The 15,810-nt window shown below is 44.5% G+C and overlaps 1 protein-coding gene across 4 annotated transcripts in view; it reads right to left on the reverse strand.

Moving 5' to 3' along the window:
* GALNT7 (polypeptide N-acetylgalactosaminyltransferase 7) overlaps positions 1 to 15,810 on the reverse strand; it is a 132,546-nt gene that overhangs the window by 115,110 nt on the left and 1,626 nt on the right. The window lies entirely within an intron of this gene.

The following is a 15,810-nucleotide window of genomic DNA, read 5'->3' on the forward strand; positions in this document are numbered from 1 at the left end:
ACAGCAACTTTTATAAAGCATCTAAAAACTCAGAATCATATTGATGCTTTTTTATTTTTTGGTAAGGGGCAGGTGGAAAAACAACTCTGCAAATATGATTATATATGATGATGTCGGATCTGTGATTCCCAGGATACTGGCATTTCTTTTTTTCTTCCTAACATCCTCTTTCCCATAAATCACCTCCATGCTAAAATGACCAGATGTTAAAAGATTAGCTTACAGAACTATATCTTAGAAACAATATATAAACTGAAATATTTCGACAGTGACATTTTTAAACAGGCAATCCACAAAGTAGTGCAGACACGGCCTGCCCCTGTGCGGTGCTCAGTCGCTTCAGTCATGTCCGACTCTTTGCAGCCCCAGGGACTGTAGCCCGCCAGCCACCTCTGTCCATGGGATTCTCCAGGCAAGACTACTGGAGTTGCTTGCCTTGCTCTCCTCCAGGGGATCTTCCCAACCCAAGGATTGAACCTCCGTCTCCTGCTTTGTCAGGTGGGTTCTTTACCACTGAGCCATCGGGAAAGCCAAACATACATTTTTACTTCAGGAAAAAAAAGTGTGACCTAGAAGTAAATAAATGATGGTGTTTTCCTCTTTCCCCATTTCAGGCTATGAGCTCACTGAAGGGCATAACTGAAGGGCAGAAATCTAAAAATCTAGGACACCCAATCCTTTTTCACTGATAATTCAAAATAATGAATTCATATCAAATTTGCATAATATAAGTATTTTCACTCTTTTAAGCACCCTGGCAACTACAGACAAATGATTATGCTCTTCGAAGGAGGAGGAGAAAGGGAAGGAAGAAAGAGAAAACAGGATGTATAAAACTAGAACTGCAGATTAACCCAGCCCCAGGGCTCCAAGCCAGGTGAACTGTCAGAGGCCCAAGGTTGGCGCTGGGCAGATCCTGGTCTGTCTACCTGCCGGACACGGGGAGAGACTCAGGGAAGCTGTCACCAGGCCAAAGCCACCAGCATGGCTGACACCGTGTGCACCAGGGTTCAACCCAGGTCACTCATACCACGCGATTGATGTCGGTTTTTACTTTTAATCACCAGCATGTCCTGGGGAGGTACCTGCCACACAGGAGGCAGAGTAACATCAACAGAATTCCCCCAGGATATTAGGTATTCATGGGGGTTAACATGCATAGTTATCAGCCCACTTATTTTTAAAAAGAGAAATGTATAAGTGGGATAGGAGCCTCATCCTTCCGGCTCCCCCCATCACGGCTCAGGCTCAACGTCAAGTCCTAGACCTGGACCCTGGGCCTCAGCAGAGCCCTCCCCTCTAGGGGGACCCTCCCCCACTCTTCCCACACCTTCCAGCTCACACCCCCTGCCCGGGAAGGAATAATGTAATCAACTTGAACGCACCTTCCCTAGGAATCTCGTTTCATTAATTCTGGACTTATTTGGGTCTTTTGAAATTTCAGTGAGAGTCAGAAGAAAACACCAGAGAAGCACTGTGTGCTGTGCTGTGCTTAGGTGCTCAGTCCTGTCTGACTCTTTGAAACCCCAAGGACTGTAGCCCACCAGGCTCCTCTGTCTATGGAGATTCTCCAGGTAAGAATGCTGGAGTGGGTTGTCACGCCCTCCTCCAGGGGACCTTCCCCACCCAGGGACAGAATTCAGGTCTCCCAAATTGCAGGCAGGCTCTTTACCATCTGAACCACCAGGGAAACCCTGGATTATTGCAAAAACACGAGGCTGCTGAATCTCCTGACCCTAAACAGAGCTTGTCTCCTGCTTGCCTGTTTATAGGACACACATTCTTTTTTCAGGGCGGGGTGGGGCGGGGGGAGGGAAGATTTTTCTTTAACTTTTAAAAATTTATTTTTAATTGAAGGATAATTGCTTTACAGTATTATGCTGGTTTCTGCCATACGTCAACATGAATCAGCCACAGGTATACATACGTCCCCTCCCTCTTGAATCTCTCACCCCTCTAGTTGTTACAGAGCCTGGTTTGAGTTCCCTGAATCATACTGCAAATTCCCACGGGCTCTCCCTTTCACACATGTAATGTATGTTTCCCTTCTACTCTCTCCACTTGTCCCAGCCTCTCCTCATGTCCCTGCCACCCTGACCCCACCCCATACCGTGTCCACAAATCTGTTCTTTATGGACAGACACGTTCTGATCAGAAGCTCTGCGGTTGCACCAGGAAATAAACCTCCCCACAGCACAGACGTGGCCTCCACTACCCCCCCCCCCCCCGCCGGTAGCTCATCTCAGAGAGGAATTCTGAGTATGCCTGGGCTTCAGGTCTCTTCTGCTTGTGTCAAATACCCAACAGGTTTCAATTCTTTAACACTGCCTGGGACAGGAAGCATTTACGAAGGCTTATAAATCATTCAGCTGTAATCCCTGTATTCTGAGAACCTCAGGGAAGTCTCTCAGTGAATAACTACAGTCATCCAAATGCTAAAGGATGCTAGCTAGCTTCCCCCCTACTCGCCCCCCACGAAGTGAGTCTCCCCACCTTTCTTTCTGAGGCTCATTCTCCTTCACTCCAGCAGTCAGGCAGGCATCTAAGAGGGGTCAACACCCCAGGAGTCCCCCATGTGCCTGCCATCCAGACACTGGACACTGTACATTCTCCAGGCAGAAAAACGGGATTCCAAGTGGTGGTGCGCAGATAGGAATGCAGGTTTCTCTTGCTTTCTGCTTCACCACAGACCAGTCCAAGCCTGCTGGCTTTGTCTGTTGTTTTAGGGTGTCAGTTATCCAAACAAAAGCAGCTATGAGGAGCAGCACTAGCCCCTAGATTTAAGAAATAAGTAAATCTAATACATATCTAAATGGAAGACACTAGAAATAAATCCAGGACCAGACTTAATAAAGCATTGCACATTTTCTGATCTTTCTTTTTTTAACCCATAAATACTCTGACAAGTGGATTCATGCCTCATCATCTGATGAGAGATGGTGGGCATGAAGGGAAGTAGATTGAAACCTTCACTTGCAGGGTGTTAATACATTAAAGCATCACAGTATGGTTTTCTTTTTTTTTTTCAATAATGTTATCAAGTAATGTTGCATGTTCCACTTGGTAATTTTAATTTCATTTGACTTTCATCACTGCATATATGAGGCAGTTTTAAATGAAGCCTATGCCAACCAAGGAAAATCGGTAGTTCTTTGGCAGGAAGGAATCTCCTGCAAGAACACTGCATCTTTCATGTTACTTCCATTTCCGGTCAATAGGTCACAAGAGGCAACAACTTCTTAGAGCATCTTGTCAAAAAGTGAGGCATGTAAGAGCTGTGGGGAGAGGTGCACGGCAGTAACAGAATGAGCAGAAAGGTGGAGAAAAGGGTTGTCTCTAAATTTAGAAATGAAATTTTAATTTTTCATTAGCACTGACTCATCACGAGAGTTATGGGTGTAACTGTGAAGGCTCAGTTATCTTAATTAAAAAGAACTGGGTATTTTCAGAAAATGTAATCTCTGTGTGTTAGAAAATTCTGAGTAAGCCTGCTGGACTTACCATTCAGAGGCAACATGCTGGGTGCCCAAATGGCAGGCTGGGGTTTTCTAGCTACTCTGTGGTCAATAAAACATATGCCTGACATTTTTAACCTTGAAGGAATTATTCTCATATTCAGTACCCACTGGGACCCAGAAACACTAATCAACTTCTCCACAGATGTCTCATAACCAAAGAAAGCAATCTTCTGTCCAAGGGAGGAAAAACTTGAGTAAATTTATTTTCATGAAGAAGTGAAAAAAATAGTAGCAAAGGCATCATAATTCATTAGAAAACAAAAATAGTGAACATGAATATACTACCTCTGCAGTTACCTTAAGTTTGCTTTTCTATAATATTAAATATCTATTTCTCAACTGTCACAACAACGTCCTTTCAGGTACTGTCTGCATTTTATCAGCCCTTTGAAGCCATAAATCACTACACAAGATATGTCTGCTTTCAGACACAAGTAGCTGGTATTTAAGCTAAAGAAGGAGATGCAAATCAGAATACAAGTTGCAAGCCACTCTTTATCTTTGGGAAGTGATTTTTTTTTTTTTTTGCCAACATAGAACAAAGACTTTAGCGCTGACTTTTTCTCTCCGTGTTGCCAGTTAATTGAGCAGAGGTCGAGGATGGTAACTGCCTCTAAGGAAACAGGCCTGTGCACTGCAAAACACTGTACTTGACTCTGCTGTGGCTGTCTTCCATTCGGGCGCAGGTACGGCTGGTACTATTCCAGTGGCAGTAATTCATGGGAAGGAAGATGAAGCCAGGCTCATTAAAGCCTTCCTCAGATTTCAAAGGGGATGATGAAGAGAGAATCTAAGAATACCCGTACGGAATACGTGTCCTCTGGCCCACACTTCAAGCCATGCCAGCGCTTCTCAAAGCTGCGAGGCAAGGAGGACCTGTGGAAAGCATGGCCTTGGGGGCTCTACCTTCCTTGCAGGTTTGAGGTCGCTTTTCAAAGTTTTCAAGGTTAACAACTGTGTTTATGTGCCCTATGCTTTATTTATTTTCTCTAAAGTCTTTTTTATTTTATACTGGAGTATAGTTGATTAACAAGGTTATGTTAGTTTCAGGAGTGATTCAGTTATACATACACACGTATCTATTCTTTTTCTTCTCCCATTTAGGTTATAGCAGATTACCGAGCAGAGTTCCCTGTGCTATACTATAGGTCCTTGTTGGTTACCCATTTTAAATACAGCAGTGTGCACATGGAAGGAAAGCTATGACAAACCTAGGCAATGAATTAAAAAGCAGAGACATCACTTTACCGACAAAGGTCTGTATAGTCAAAGCTATGGTTTCTCTAGTAGTCATGTATGGATGTGAGAGTTGGACCATAAAGAAGGCAGAGTCCCAAAGAACTGATGCTTTCAAACTGTGGTGCTAGAGAAGGCTCTTGAGAGTCCCGTGGACTGCAAGGAGATCAAATCAGTCAATTCTAAAGGAAATCAACGCTGAATATTCATTGGAAGGACTGATGCTGAAGCTGAAGCTTCAGTATTTTGGCTACCTAATGCCAAGAACTGACTTACTGGAAAAGACCCTGATGCTGGGAAAGACTGAAGGCAAAAGGAGAAGAGAGTGGCCGGGGATAAGATGGTTGGATAGCATCACCAACTCAACGGACATTACTTTGATCAAACTCTGGGAGGTGGTGAAGGACTGGGGAGCCTGACATGCTGCAGTCCGTAGTGTCATAGAGTCGGACACAACTGAAGAGACTGAACAAGTGTGTACATGTCAATTCCAAAACCCAGTCTATCACTCCTCCTCCCCAGATCCTTACATTTATTTTTTTTAACTTTGTATTTTGTACTGGGGTATAGCTGATTAACAATGTTGTGATAGTTCCAGGTGAACAGTGAAGGAACTCAGTAGTACATATACATGCATCCATTCTCCCCCAAACTCCCCTCCCATCCAGGCTGCCACACTTACATTTACAGAAGTTATATGTGTCATGGTTTGGAGCTAAATGATAACTACGGAAAGAAGAGTACCTCAATTTCATACTGAAAATGTACTCCTTTAAAATACCAAGGTACTTGGAAGTCATTCTCTTTTATTAGCACATTTTTGGAATAGAGAATTTTAGAAAACTATCTGCTAAAAGTATTATTCTCTTGACCACCCACTAAGAGCTCCCTGGACTGTAAACAAATTTATTTTAATTGACCACCACAATGGAAACACTCTCTTGCAAACTTCTTTTATAAACACTGGGTTTCGAATTCCCCAAGTCCATCAAGAAGAGCAAGTTAATGAAACTGCATGCCTGTATTTCCCCATTCTACCAAGTCTTTGCTTAAGCACTAAAATCTAATTATATATTTTACATGATCAAAATTTCCAATCTTGACAGTGATCATTTAAAACTAAACCCTCTACCATAGTCGAAAAATCTGCATGTGTAATGAGATTTCAGTCTTTTCTATGCCATTATTCTAAAAAAGCACTTTGTCATCATTTGTTCTGTACCATAAATGAGCTTATTTGCCAAAAAATCAAATGGATTTTAAAATTCATTTTAAACACCCTGGCAAGAGTTAGTAGATTTTTGAACATGGGATTTTAAACACTTTCTTTTACAAGAAAAGATGTAAAATCCTACAGATTGTCAAGGTAAAAACACTAAGACTTACATAAGACACCATGCTATATTAGAGACTATGAGACAAATTGTCAGATTAAATTTTAAGAAAAATAATGATCAAATTGTCTATAAGCTATGGTAAAATACTAAATTTCGTGATGAAATACTGGGAGAAGTGGGTTGGATATAAATCATCCCAAGTAAGCAGAATTAAAACCTCTATCTAATAAGTCAAGAACTGTAGAAAATGTCTCATACAAGTTTTCAAATGGCTGTATAAAGTAGACCTTTGATTTTTCATCTATAAAGGCCATGACTAACCAACAACTCCAGTCCAATATAACCTATCACAGGGTAAATTTTTCTAGGCAGACATTTTCCATCACAAGCATATTTTTCTTAGCAGCAATAAACAATCAAGCAAACAAAAATATCTTAATTAATTTAACCCCACTAGGTTTTTGTCATTTTTGAAATGTTTAGACAAGTGACTAACGAGCCATAAATCTAAAATAGCAGTGGAATCTCCCTCCCAATTTTCCATACCTGGACATCTTTATCCAGGTACCTTTGATATATTCTGGCAAAATGAGGCTCGCATGACTCACTTAAGTACAGGGATCACTTTGGTTTCTTCTGGCGGGATAGAGGAGCTATTTTATAGAATAAGAGATGTTAATAATATGTATATGAAATATTTGGGCTTCCCAGGTGGCTCAGTAGTAAAGAACCTGCCTGCCAATGCGGGAGACATGGGTTTGATCCCTGGGTCGGGAAGAACCCCTAGAGAAGAAAAAGGCAACCCAATTCAGTATTCTTGCCTGGGAAATCCCATTAAGAGCAGCCTGGTTGGCTACAGTCCATGGGGTTACAAAGAGTTGGACACGACAGTGCACATGCACACACACACACACATGAAATATTTCCTTTAAATTCAGCAGAATAAAATTATTTGAAGTGCAATAGCAAATGGTGATGGATAAAGAACCTCTAGAGCACAGCAAATAGGGACTCTGTTAACATACTATTGTACCTTATTCTATATTTTTTTCTGTTTAGCCTTTCTAAAGAATTTATCAAAGAAACTTCTCCCAAAAACATAGAGATATTCCACTGGTGTTATGACATCACTTCTCAACAAGTGCAATTCTTAAAACTCTGTATAACTATTCAGAAGTGTCTTCTATCCTGCACTGAAAACCCAAGGCTGCAACTTCACTTCAGTGGCTGGACTCAGCGGGTTGGTTTGAAAGGCAGGGTTCTTGCTGGTGGAATGAGGCATTCCCATCACTGTGAAGCTACTTGCAAACCTCGCTTACACTCCAGAGAGCATTTTTTCATAGGGTTTTCTTTTTCTTTTCCTTCTTCTAGTGTTTTCATCAAAAGGGAAAAATCAAGAGTCAAAGGATAATGACAGACAGTCTCATAAATAAATATGCTGGCACACCCCCCTTCTCATAAGAGTGACAAAAAAAGCTCTGGCAATTTCTCAGTTAACGGTTAAGACATACTTACTCTTTAAGTACCAACTCTTTCAATGAAGAGTAAACATTACCAGTGAATATTTCAATCCTAAACCACCTCATAAAATATGTTATGCACTTCCCTGGTGGCCCAGTCAGTACAGAACCTGACTGCAGTGCAGGAGGCCTGGGTTTGATCCCTCTGTTGGGAAGATTCCCTGCAGAAGGGAACAGCAACCCACTCCAGTATTCTTGCCTAGAGAACCTCATGGACAGAGAAGCCTGGTGGGTTACAGTCCATAGGGTCACACTGAATCGTATTTATAAAGACAAGAATTACAAATGCAGAAACGATGTGTAAGCTGGATAATCACTGAACGCGCAGTTTACTATTGAGCAGAGTAACATCCCTCCAAAGGACCAAATGTATTCTTAAACCCAGGGACCCAATAAAAGATTAAAAAAAGAGAGAGATGAGGTCATCTCTGCTATACTACTCTCATGCAGAACAGCTCCCAACAGTATGTGATTTAATTTTAATTCATCCAGTTTAAAATATCCTTGGTAATAACATATTCCGACTGCTTGGCTTGGAAACCTCTTAGCAGGCTCGTTGGTATTGATATAATGCTGCAGCTAATTGTACCTTCTAGATTTGGGAGACTGGGCTGTTCTGCGGCAATTCTACAAACCTAATTAGATAATGCAAAGTTAATTTTTTCCTCAAGTTTCTGTGTAGCGGTTCTTACACTCGGTGAGCTGGAACAGGCCTCCCTACTGGTGCGTTTAAATGCTTCTCAGGAGCCACTCTTTAAAACTCTCTGAAGGCCAGGGAGCCCAGGAGGGAATTTATAATGGTGCAGAAATGAGAACGTTTCTCATTCTGAAATATTCAGGATCTTGGCAAATGAAGAAACATGCAAGTTAGTCCTCCTCTCTCCAGAAAAGACTGAAGGAAGTCTTGGGTAATTGCAGTTCAGCGTGTCTTACTGCTGCTTTAGGGGTCACGGGACTGAACCAGAATTAAACTGTAGACCTCATTTCATAAAACTAGCACTACTGAAACGCTGAGCACACAGTTTTGTTATTGTTTCTTCCTTTGGTTACACATCAGCCAAATTAATGTATTATTAAAAACTAAAAATTTCCTAATAGCCTCAGTATAAAATTCCTTTCCTTCCCAATTCCAAATAGTAAAATGTTGTTCTAGCCACTGTTTTACAAGTTACTGGGTTTCAGATTAAAAGACTGCTCCAAATGCCTAATATGTATTATCGTCCTATTTTAATATAATGTATATAGTAGACACAGTATGTGTTATCAAAGTTACATAACTGTGGTTCAGCTTAACATATATGCACATGTGTCTATGTCTACACAGGGGTCGGGCTGGGATGTGGAGCGGCACCTGGTTACGGCAGAAGAGAGAGAACCCCACTTCCTAGGTGGCTCAGACAGTAGAGAACCTGCCTGCCAGCCCAGAAGGTACATCAGTCCCTGGATGGGAAGATCCCCAGGAGAAGGAAATGGCAACCCAGCCCAGCACTGTTCCCTGGAGAACTCCATGGGCAGTATTCTTGCCCAGCAGACTATAGTCCTTGGGGTTGCGAAGAGTTGGACAGGACTTTGTGACAAACCAACCAAACCACCTCATTTGTGGGCAGTCCCTCTTCGGGAGTCACACTTCTTCAATAAAACCCTCCTCTCGGACTGGATCTGTCGTTTTCCCCTGGGAAGGTGCGTGTTCCCTGCTTGAATGTTTCTCCTGAGCCAGCGTACCTGGGGTTCCTGTTAACTGGATGCTCCGCAGGCCCTCCTCCACCCCCGGGGCCAGCCATCAGTGCAGGCCCCAGGGGCTCCTGCAGCTGAGCTTCTCTCGAATCCTTTGTTCTCAGCAGTTCTGGTCGAGAAATACTCTCCAAGTCATCTTACTTCTGTCTATAGCACTGATTCCCACTCTGGGCTCCGTCTAACCTGCAGACACCCCAACTCCACTGACCTGGAATCACTTGATGCCCAAAACGCACTAATGTTTGATCTCACAGCCCCCAGCTCTACTCATCCTCTGAACCAGCACTTTGCAGTCTTTGCAAAGACTCTCAAAAATCCAGTGCCTAGACTAGCAGCTTCACCTGGAACTAGCTACCATTGCAAATTCTCCGCCCCACCCCAGACTTCCTGATTCAGAAAGTCTGGGCAGGAGGCCAGATGACCCGGGTTCTAACACACCCTATGGGCAATTCTGAAGCCTGCTCAAGGTTGAGAACTGCTGCTTCAAACGGTTTGTTCCTTCGGAGGAACCAGCAAGGAATCCCCACCACCTCGTCCAGCGAGCGCAGCTCCTGCTCCCACCAACCACACTGGTAATTCTATCATCATCACCTTCCTCCCCACGCACTCGTTTTCCTGGCCCCCTCCTGTTTAGGGTTTGGCAGGAGCCACGGAGATAGTTCTCTCCTCCCTGAAATCCGGCCTCGGCAATGTTCCCAGACCACCCTGTGGAGCCAGCTCGGAACGTTCAGAGTATTCAGTGTTTCCGGCTCAGGTTCTGTTTCTCTCTCCAGGTTCTCTTCCAGACTACCTGTCCCCGGGGTCTGCAGAGATCTTTTCTGCTTCTGCACGTCCATTCCCTGTCCCCATGCATTCAACCTCCAATCCTCCCTCCCAGGGACCAGCTGTCTGACCGCACCCCACGCTGCCCCAGGCTGGATGCTGCTTCCCTGAGACCTGGGACCCAGTAGCTACTGCAGCCCTCCTTTCACCCTCAGCTACTGAAGTTACTTGTGCATCCGGCCCGCAGACTTGACGATCTAGGGCCACGTGTAGCACAATGACCACATAATTCATCATCTGACCCAGAGCATCCCTGAGGACACCTGGCATCTTATCAAGCGCTGCCCGCCCTCCAGACACGCGGGCACCACCACGCAGGCCTTCTCTCTACTTCTCATGCATTCTGGCCTCTCCCACCCTCAGGGTGACCCTGCCTGTCCCCTGGGCCAGCCAGGTTCTGCCCAGAGAGCTGCAGCCAGGCCTCTGCCACCATCACCTCAGCCTTCTCCTCCCTGCCTCAGCCAGCATCACCTCACATGCTTCTCTCTGTCTGAAATGAGTGCTCCAGTATTTCTGTGGCCCCCTCCAGCACAGTCCACGGGAGCTCATCTGTGTTGTTACAATCGGGGGCGGGAGGGAGGGGAAGGGAAGGGGTTAGAGGGCACAGCTGGTCAGGACGCCTGAGAATGACTGTGTACATGACCTTGGGCGGAATTCATGTCTCTGGAACTCAGGGGCCTCCCTTCTACAGTGAGGATTACATGAGACTGCGCCAGAGGGTTATTACTACAATTAACCTCACATAGGACTGACTGTGTTATCTGTTATCACCATGCATTTTCCCGCCTGAGAGATTCACCACTGACCAGTGAGGAGACAACAAGGGTGTGCATCTAATCAGGGAGTCAGCAGCGGAATGTCACCACTCCCCAGCTCCACCTTGGAGGCTTCCAAAATGCTGCTCTTCCTGCCCCATCAGTAACACCCAACCTGGTTCCTTAGCCTCCCATTCAGTGCCTTCAGAACGCGGCCCAGATGTACTCTCACAATCTTGGGTTCCGCCACTTGTCATGAGTAAAACCAGCTTCCATGTGGTCTCGTCCAGAACGCTCTTCCCTGTGTGAACCCCACCCTGCTCCAGGTGGAGCCGAACGCCAGGCTCTGGCCTCCGAGCACGCACCTCCTGCAGCTGTGGTGGGACCTCTGGGTGGGTGTGACACCCCCTGTGGGTGCGAGAGGGGACGGAGCCCGTGTCCAGGACACCCCTACGTCTCCAGCGCCCAGCCGGGTGCCTCCGGGGTCCTCCATTCACTATTGAGAGCAGATGGAAGGCTGGAGGCTGGGAGGTATGGTAAGAAGGCCTGATTCATGGATGAAAAGAAAACTGCTGTTCTAACAGACAAATACCTTCCGTGTGGTCACTGGGTCAAGACCTGAGTAACATGTTTACCACGTGAAAAGCTTTCCACCTCCTCTACGGCACCGAGTCTCTGAGGCCTGGAGCGACGCGTGGCGCTGATGTGATACGTCTGCTGAGGGAGCGACTGCCATGTTTACATGGCAAATACTCTCCCAGCTCTCACGTTGCTAATGCACCTTCTACCCTTTCACCCTTCCCTCTTCCACCTTACAGAACCCGAACAGAAAAACATTCCTGAGATTCCCTGGTGGTCCAGTGGCTAAGACTTCGAGCTCCCAATGCAGGGGACCAGGGTTCCATCCCTGCTCAGGGAACTAGATCCCACATACTGCAATTAAGACCTGATGCGACCCCAAAAAAAATTCATTCTTTTCATAGCCTCAGGTGGTGTCCATTCTGCTCTACAGAAATTTCAAATTCTTGATTTCACTACTTTTCTTCTTCTGTCAGATTGTGCATTTGTTCTACAGGGATGAAAATTAGAATCCAAAATATGAACAAAGCCAACAATTGAAATTGAAGCTGAATAATCACAACCTGGTTCCAATGTTCGAGAGCTGTTCAAATCTTGCTGACCAAGCTTTTTTTTTTAAATAACTCAAGTTGGAAATTACAAATAATGTTTACAAATGGCCCAAGCTCAGAATTCTGACGTTCATTCATAATGCATTACTTTCTCTCTCTCATCTCTAATTTACTATTAACTGATCTAATGCAGTCTTTACCAGAACCAAACTGAAGCCGGTACCTCAACTCCCTTTTCATGCAGCTCGTCCCATCACAAAATAGTTTCCCAAATTCTGTTTCCATGCTTTCTTTACTAGTAATTGTGCATTCCCTGAATGGCTGTTCTAAGCCTTCTCCACCTGCTAAGGAGACATCCTGTGACTGCTCCCGGAGTGAGGTGTCCTCACACAGACACCAGAGTAAGGAGGGGAAGGAACCAAGGCCATGTGGGTGCTCGAGTCTCTTCTTCAACTAGGATGTGACCCCTTTAGAGCAGGGGCTTTTCCTTGAGGCCGTCCTGGTGCTCTCAGTGGGGTCTGGAGCAGGGGGTGGGGGGGTGTCCCAGAAATTAGAATTGTATTTTGGGTATTCATCCCTGAAGAATGAACGTACAATCTGACAGAGGAAGAAAAGTAGTGCTATCAAGAATGTGAAATTTCTAGAGCTGAATGGACACAGCCTGAGGCTGTGAGAGGAATGCTTTTATAGTCAGGGTCTGTACAGTGGAAGAGGGAAGGTGAGGAAGTAAAATGTGTATTAATAGTATGGACAGAGTTCTGTGAGAACTGGGAGAGAGTGGCAGTCACTCCCTCAACAGATGTGTCAAATACCCACCGAGTGTTTGCTAAGCCCAACCATGGCTCTAACAGGACTGATGTCTGACCTTCTACCACCAGATGGAAAATACTTCCACTGAATCGACGGACACAGAAATTCTTAGGGATGTCTGCATTTCCAGGGCGCCCAGCCCTGCAGGGGAGAGACGTGGATGAATGCTGCAGCACCGTGGAAGGGGAGGGAGAAATTCCACGAGCAGAAAACGTGAATCCTGCCTCTCAAAGACTCAGTGCTTCACAGGAACCTTTAAGAAATGTGACAGCTTCAGAGTCTCAACCCAGGAGAATGCATGTGTACATAAAACTGCATTAATTTCAGAAGACTGTAGAACCCAAATTTCTTAGACTTGGTAACATGGGAGTTTTTCACTGCAGGAATGGGAGAGGACGGCAAAACAGAGAACAAAAGCCAGTCCCGGGCATTTCACTTGGGCAACTGAAACAACAGTGACCTCTTCTGACATTACACTTCTGCTAAGTGACAGCTCCATCCCTAATATATGAGCTTTTGTTTGAAATAAAATACCATGGTCAAGGGCAGTTTTTCTGGTTGCAGCCGATCACAGCTGAGATAAAAGGCTTTGCTAGGGTAGAACCTGACCAACTGGGTAGTCAATTCAATCACAGCTTCATTAACCGAGGCTCCTTTCCTCTGTCTCAGCTTATCACATAAAACCTCTCCATCTAGCAACAGGTCTTGAGTGAGTCCTACTCTGCACGCCCTGAATCTAAATGGCTTTAATAGTTTGACTCAAGCAACATTAGCACATACTGAGAATCACCGGCTCACATGCAGCTTCTCACCAGCACTGAATTTGTTATAGGAGAAGCACAGACATCTTTCAACATCTCCATTTTAGACCTTTATTTTTGGAGGCTAATGATTCAATGTTAAACTCTCAGGGCTGGAACCTTGGAGAAATGATCTAGGAGATACTGTCATTTATTTAATTAAAGGAACTGTCTACACTTTGGAAGTGCTAAACAGATGGTTGTAGTACAAGCTGACCTTAAAATATTCTGAGAACAAAGCCTAAAAAGATAAGTCTTCACATTAGAACTGCAAAATGTAACATTAGAATTTACAGATTTTGGTCTTCAGAACCTTCCATGTAATAAACAACCTGTCACTTTCCTATCACTTATTGGGTGCCTCTGGTCACCTTCCTTCTCCTTCACTCCCTTGTGCAAACACCTAGTCCTGGTGCCTCTGCACCTCCATTGAATAGCTCTTGAATTAACTGACTTTTCTCCCCTCCCTCTGTCACTCTGCCAATTCCATCAACATCACATCCCACCAGGGCTATTATAACCTCCAACAGGAATTCCCATCTGCTCCTGCTCAAAACCAATACCGCCAGAGTGATCTCTTCAAAGCACAAATCTGATCGTGTTTCTCCTCTATGTAAAAATCCTTCCACGAGCTCCATCTTTGGAGTTGATGGCTGCTCTAAAGACCTGATCCCTGGCCTGATCTCTGCACCCTCACTCTTCATGTCCTAACTGTAGTTGCTCAGTCATGCCTGACTCTTCATGACCCCATGAACTGCAGCACTTCATGCTTCTCTGTCCTTCACTATCTCCTGGAATTTGCTCAAATTCCTGTCCATTGAGTTGGTGATGCCTCCAACCATCTCATCCTGTTGCCCACTTCTCCTCCTGCCCTCAATCTTTCCCATCATCAGTGTCTTTTCCAATGAGTCGGCTCCCTGCATCAGGAGGCCAAAGTAATGTTCTAACTCCACTGGTCTTATTCTTCCTCAGATCACCATGCTACCTCCTACCTCAGAACCTTTGCACATACTCCCCCATCTCAGGCCTGCCAGATCAACAGTGATCAACAGTTGATCAACTCCCAGATCAACAGTGACTTTTCTTCAGATCCTCAGAGTCTAACTCAAAGGTCATTTCTTCAGATAAGGCTTTCATGCCCAAGCACCACCATTTTGTTACCCGCTGTGGGTTTTTTTTTTTTTCCACAGCATGTGGCACAGTTTTTATTTATAGATTTGCGAAGTCTTGATTAATGTGATTTTTGACCCAGTAGCCTACATGATTCAAAAGTTTAGGGGCAAGGAGTATTCCCTAACAACTAGCACCAGAACATAGGAGATACTCAAAAATGTTTGCTGAATAGATGAAAACTTATCCAACAGAGTATGATTTGAATGGTAAGATCACCTTTCACATCATTCACACCAGAGAAACAGCAAGAGGCCCAGAGATGAGAAAGTGAAAAGAAATGTGTTTCTGTTGTCTTGACCATAGGTGACCTGTTTTGCTGGGCAGATCTAAAGGAGGAAGTAGTCCAGGAAAAAAGCACCAGGCTGCAGCAAACTTTTGTGCCTGGAACACTGAAAGATTAAGGCAGGAAGCTACAGGGGGTGAACCCGCCAGGACCAGCTTGCTAGAGTAGAGGCAGAATTTGTATTTGGTAAATGGGATTATTCCAGACTATCTCAGGTCATTTATCAGAATCCAGAAAGTCCTATAAATGGACCAGCATTAAGGAGAGGCAGATGTTTCACCAAGGCTGGAATATGTGTAATCAGAAAGTAAAAGACCAGATGGGGGAAGGGAAACTCAGGAGTCTTCCCTAAGCAAGATGTCCTTGGATAGCTGCATCTCAGAAGCTCTTAGCTTAGTTTTGATTAAAAGGGAGCAGCAGTACATTATTTGTGCTGTTATGATTTATTGGCTGTTATCTTCAACTGCTTAGTTAATATTTACCTGCAAACTAATAAAACGTTTGGCTCTTCAGATACATAAAGCAATCTTCTTAATGTTATTTGCTTGAAAGTCTTAAAAAGCTAGCTTTGGTCTTTGGCAAATGGCAGAAATTATACTGGATCCACTGATAAACTAATATTCAATAAACTGGACCAAAAATTAAGTTATAACCACCCTCTATAGGTATTAAATGAGCTCGTGGCCCAGTAA

The sequence above is a fragment of the Odocoileus virginianus genome, chromosome 18 (genome assembly GCF_023699985.2).
Source record: "Odocoileus virginianus isolate 20LAN1187 ecotype Illinois chromosome 18, Ovbor_1.2, whole genome shotgun sequence".
In the NCBI taxonomy this organism is placed as follows: domain Eukaryota; kingdom Metazoa; phylum Chordata; class Mammalia; order Artiodactyla; family Cervidae; genus Odocoileus; species Odocoileus virginianus.